This window comes from Pygoscelis adeliae, unplaced genomic scaffold (genome assembly GCF_000699105.1).
Source record: "Pygoscelis adeliae isolate BGI_AS28 unplaced genomic scaffold, ASM69910v1 Scaffold61, whole genome shotgun sequence".
NCBI lineage: Eukaryota > Metazoa > Chordata > Aves > Sphenisciformes > Spheniscidae > Pygoscelis > Pygoscelis adeliae.
In genome coordinates, this window is record NW_008824010.1 from 2574506 (window position 1) to 2580505 (window position 6000).

At 39.0% G+C, this 6000-nt stretch overlaps 1 protein-coding gene across 2 annotated transcripts in view; it reads right to left on the reverse strand.

The window, feature by feature from the left end:
* Nucleotides 1–6000, reverse strand: part of SEC14L1 (SEC14-like 1 (S. cerevisiae)) — a 43121-nt gene that overhangs the window by 19085 nt on the left and 18036 nt on the right. The window lies entirely within an intron of this gene.

Sequence of the window (6000 nt, forward strand, 5' to 3'; positions counted from 1 at the left end):
GTTCATCTCTTAAATACTTGACACACACACAGGGAAAATGGTATTAAATCAGCCACGCTTGGAAAGGATAGTTAAGAATCTGGGATCAGTAAAACAGGTAAGAGGACAATGGGAGTTATCCCCATTAGTAAACTTGTTGAATTTTAGTTTTAGAACGACCATGGCTGGAGAATACAACACAAGTGTTATTTTTTTTTTTCCCCCCTTTTCTTTCATAGTCACTAGTGTACGTCCACTTCTCCTTGGCTTTTTTTCCTCATGGGGTGGCAGTAAAGTAACTAATTCTTTAGCCTTCTTTCCAAATTCTGAATTCTTTCATTTTTGCTATTACCAGAACCTAGTTGGCTTTGGTGAAAAGGTAGGATTTGCAAGGTGTCCCAATGCAGAAGAAAACTTCAGTAACAAAGTAAATTTGAGAGCAGAACATGAAACAATTATTTAAAAGAGCTAAAACATCCACTGTCCTTTTAAATAATTTTAACTGCTCTCCCTATAGCTGGGTTGCAGCACAGGAACAGCAAAACAGGGAGAGGGTGTGGAAGAAAATAAGCAGCAGCTGAAGAAAGTATGCAATGGTGGCACTGGAAGAGAAAAGGTCTCTTAATTCTCCCTTTATAAGAATAAAAATACTTAGTTTGAACACAGTGTTACTACGGTGACAGTGGTGCAATGCACTAAAACAGTGTCAGCTTTTTTCCCATCGTGCATACTTTTTAACCATTTTTGCAGAATGATTGTCCTGAGTTCATAAAGCTCCTCTGTAACACACCAGAAATACAACCAGTGAGTGAGTACACATGCTCCTTTTTTCAGACTTTTCGTCTGTGCACAGCTGGTTTTGTTTAAATTAAGAACAGAAATAATTTCTGGGTTCAGAGTTGTGTGCACAATAGAAGTGACAGAGCATTAGTGTTCTAACGCAATAGCAAGCAGTGGGCAAAAAACCTTTCACAGCTCCAACAGAAGGAAGGATGGGTCCTATTAGTATGAAAAGAAATAAGAAACTTATTATATATGAGGCTCTTGTTGTTCTGGACAGAAGGCTATACATTTTACAGTCGTTCTTTCTAAATTAATCCCTATTTTAACTATATTGACTGTAGTTAAATGTTGTCCTAAGTCAGAAAAAGAAAAGAATTCCAGAAGAAGCAGAATTGAGAAGTACTTCTTGATTTCAGATTGCTTCATCTAATATTTTTATTTTATCTGAGGACCTTATGTTACAACAATTATTTTATGGACAGGAGAGATGGGAAAGTAGGTATCTAACATTCTTCTCACTATTTTAGAAGTATTTTTACTTTTGGATCACAATGAGTTTTCCCCATGTGAGTAGCCTCCTCTATGCCAAGCCTTTGCAAGTCTCCTTCATTGCACATATTGATGCATTTCTCATCCTAGTCCTCAAAATGCTTCCCATTTGCCCTGTGAACACTTGCAAATTACAACATTACCTGCTGAGAAGTGTTTATTGCACTGTGAGCAAAAAAACCGCCCAAGAAGAATCTGTTGTTCTGAATGGGAAGACCGAATTGAATGTGCTCAATATGGAAGAGAACAAAATAATTACCTTGCCAAAAGCTGGCAAGCGCAATGCTTACAGCAACAAAGTACTTGAAGGTTTCAAAGAGATTAACAGCAGCACAGGATTCTTTCTTCCCTAAAGAACATGCACAGAGTATTGAAAACTGTTCACAGTCAATTTTATTGGGCTCTTAAATTAGGCTGGTTTTATTTCTTTAGGTACCATTGCCAATATGTTCTTGTAATGCATCATTTCTCAGCACAGCCTTGTTTGAAGAAAAAGTGATTACAGTAAACCGTAGCCACATCAAAATATTCAATCTGATTTAAGCATAGCTGTCTCTTCCACATGTGGCAAACAGTTCTCTTCCACACTGCAGAGGAGGCAGGAAAAAGGTGCTAAAGACTATAGGACACTCAAAGATCTCGCTTCACCATGGACCAACACAGCACAGGAAGAAAACCTGTAATTTGTGGTACAACACAATAAGACACACAAGTCAAAGCAGCACATGCATCGCCAAGACCAGAGCTATTAAAAGAGCACGAGAAGATTAAAGAAAGATCAAATGCTTTTTCTTTTCTAATAGAATTGAATGGATTTTTCTACATTATTGGGGTGTTTTGAACCAGAAATTTTGTCTCAAGTCCAGCTTTGCAGACAGGAAATAACTGCATTACCCAATATTCCTTTAGCAGTCTGATAAAGCAGAGTATATTACAAAATGCTACACGTTCTTCCTGTACGATAGGTCTCTCTTCACAAATAAAATAATTAGATATTATACACCCTTCTCTCAAGGTTTCAATTGTACTATATAGATACAATCACAAAAGACAATTAGTTCCTCAAAAGCAAAGCAGCTGCAATAATCCTGATGGACTCAATGCGAGAGTGAAATGCTGTTGCTATAGGACTAAGTGCATCTAAAGAGGATGTTGCAAGGACGTTACTTAATTTTACCATTTTCTTCTGTCACATTGAAAAAATACGGTGTGTGGAGATGTAAAAAACACAGGCGTGTTCATCCTCAAAACCTCTAAAATTGGCGCTGGGCTTGACATGAAAAGTCGCAACGCCTCTTTGGCTAAGAGAGACATCTATGTACAGACCTTTCAAAAAAATGATTTTAAGCCTGCAATTCTGTTGTTCCCCAATAAAGTACTTTTACAATTTCCCACTAGCCTCTGGAACATTGGTGTACTCCGATACATTAGAAGCTGGCATTGTGCATCAAGAAAAACACAGTATGGTGAAGCAGCTTGAACTTCAAATTTAATGGGCTCATTATATAAACCCTTAACTTTCTTAATGCATGTTAACAGTAAGAACACTGACAAGCATAATTCCAACCAAAATAGCACTGTATTAAAGCTTCTTTTCCAACTGCTTCCCGTAGCAACTCATGTTCAGAGTAGAGTCAAAATAACAGGATTTTACTTTTATCTTTGCTAGTATTTCAGCTGTGTTTAAAGACATGAAAGCAATTCAAAAGTGAGACTATTTTAAACCCACTGCAGTCATTTTTCATACCCAAGGGAATTATACTTGCTGCTGCTGCCCTTAGATTTTGGGATTCTAATATCAGCAATAACAAGATCCTTTCAAAATACCACCTTTAGAACAGGATTTAGCTATGACCCCAACCCAATTTTCAGGAGGGCCAAAGACTATGTTCTGGCTTTTTGCTTCTCAAACCATGCCTAGGGCTAATAAAATACCTTCTAATAGGCACATGCTCAGTCCTCAGTGGAGAAAGTCAGTCATTTATGCAAGTAAATTACTCAGCTTCTCTAGCCAGATTAATATATATTCCCAGTCTCCTGCCTTAAAGGATAGGAATTGTTCAGTATTTCCATTAGATGACTCAAAACTAATTTCTATGCTTACAAGAAGAAAAAACATCTGACAAAAACTTGCAAGCAATCTTACACTGTGCTGTTATTCTTATAGTAGTTGAATCCTTCAAATAGAACTTCTAACCTGGTGAAGTAAGTAGGAATTAATCACCATTCAGGAAATGAAGCATATTGAGTGCTTTCTTAATAGTTTAATTGCATGAAACAAGTGAAGATTTTTTTTTCAGATGTTTTCTGTTCAAAATTGCTAGAAGAGTAACCTTCTAAGAGTAGCACAACATTCTCCAAGGACATCTCAAGAGAACACATGAAAAGATTCATCCTGGCAACCAAATCTAGTCCGCACCACATATAAACTCCATTTTCTGTCTGCAATACCTGACCATGTTTGGGTATTAATCTGCAAGTGCATACCAACATTCACCATGCTTTCCTATCCACTTGGAGTATGTGGAATTTCTGAATTATTCCTAAACACACAAGAAACAAGAAGGGTCACTCAAGCAGGATGCTGCCCTAGCTTGACAGGCTTCATTCCAGCAGCTTGATCGTTCCTGCACACCACTATATCCCCTTTCTCCCCCTGCATTAGAGCACTGTAGATCAATAGGAAAAACACTGAGTCGTGGGAGGCCAACCAAGAGGCTTCAAATTCTTGGCAGCTGCATTTGGAAAGCAACAATTCTGGATTAACTCTTGCAAATCAGCAAATACCTTCTCATCCCCCATATACTGCTGTTCATAACTCTTTACCATTCTCTTTATAATACATACATATGTTTAAAAATCATTATACTTCTACAAAGAAGTGTGTACCTCGGTGTCAGTGTATCTCATGGATGTTAGTTCATGTGTCAGTAATCGGCTCAAGGGCATGTATGTGGAAGAGAGCAGATGGTTAGAGTGGATATACCTCAAAAAGCTCTAGAAACAGTTTTTTAGTAAGGCAGCATTCCCAGGCACCAGAAAGGGGGAAGTGAACTGGACTACAGCTTGGGAAACAAAACCTATCTTTAATATACAGGTAGCCAGCCTTCTGGAAAGGAACATTTCTGTGAAGCCAGTTCTGGAAGGACGGACAGTCCTCTAAATGGATACCGTCACTGCTACAAGCCAAACCCCTAGCACCATGCAAGCAGCATAGTTAAACTTTGCTTTTTTGCAGTTAACTTCCCCCATCAGTATGGCTCTCCACAGCAGCCCTTGTTCAAAGTAGGCTTAAGTGGTTTTTTTCTCCACTGTGTTTTCACTTCATTAAATGTTCTCATTTACAAAGAGAGAAATTATTTTCTTATTGCTGGGAAACAAACACTGCTTGGCAGTGACTCAGTACTAAGAACTCACTCTCTGGAAAAGACCAAAAAGGCTTTAGTTACACAAGAGTACAGATGAGGCTTATGGGGACTACAGACAACCCACCCAGCATGAAAGAGGCAGATTCAGACCGATGAATGAATGGCTGTATATCATCTGAAACACAACAATTTTCTATATGCACATTTCTGGTCCTTGACAAATATGAGGTCGTTTAAGCAACCTTATTTTTCACTTGTCTGTAAATCCTGGCCCAATCTATGCCATCAAGATATGACTAGTCAGATTTTCAAAGTACTGGGATGATGACCCACTGCACAACTGGTATTTGTAAAAGTGGATATTAGATGCAAGAGGACCTTCCCTACTACTTTTCTTAAAAGAGTAGAGAACACTGACTTTATTTTAAAAGGGAAAAAATGAGTTTAAGTTTTCCATTGCAATTTCTACTAAAAAAGCATTTAAAAAAATCAAATTAGAACTAGAACACAAAATGCTCCTCCAAAGCTTTTCCAGCAAGATTCACCAATGGTTAACCTGCTGGTTATCACAGCAAGATCAAGAAACAAAATGCTTGTGTAGTGCCTTATCACTGAACTGGATTTAAGCAATGAGAAAGGACATCAGGGAATACCTTGTGTGGAAGCCCTTTGTCTGAATTAAAAATTATAACCCTTCACCTGAATGAGAGCTATTTCAAAGATTTTAAAAATCAAGACAAATTAAGCAGGCAGTGAGCATCCATTAAAAAGGAAGGTTCTGTGTTCCATCTTGTTTTGTTAAAAAAAAGAAACCAAAACCCAATGCCCCACATTTGCTAAGTTGCTAAGCCACCATCCATCGTATTTGAGAAGTCGTGGCAGTCCGGTGAAGTTCCCACTGACTGGAAAAGGGGAAACATAACCCCCACCTTTAAAAAGGGAAAAAAGGAAGACCCGGGGAACTACAGGCCAGTCAGTCTCACCTCTGTGCCTGGGAAGATCATGGAACAGATCCTCCTGGAAGCTATGCTAAGGCACATGGAGGACAGGGAGGTGATTTGAGGCAGCCAGCATGGCTTCACCAAGGGTAAGTCCTGCCTGACCAACCTAGCGGCCTTCTCTGATGGAGTGACTACATCAGTGGGCATGGGAAGGGCTACAGACATCGTCTACCTGGACCTCTGTAAGCTCTTTGACACGGTTCCCCACAACATCCTTCTCTCTAAATTGGAGAGGGATGGATTTGATGGGTGGACTGTCCGGTGGGTGAGGAATTGGTTAGATGGTCGCATCCAGAGGGCAGTGGTCAACATCTCAATGT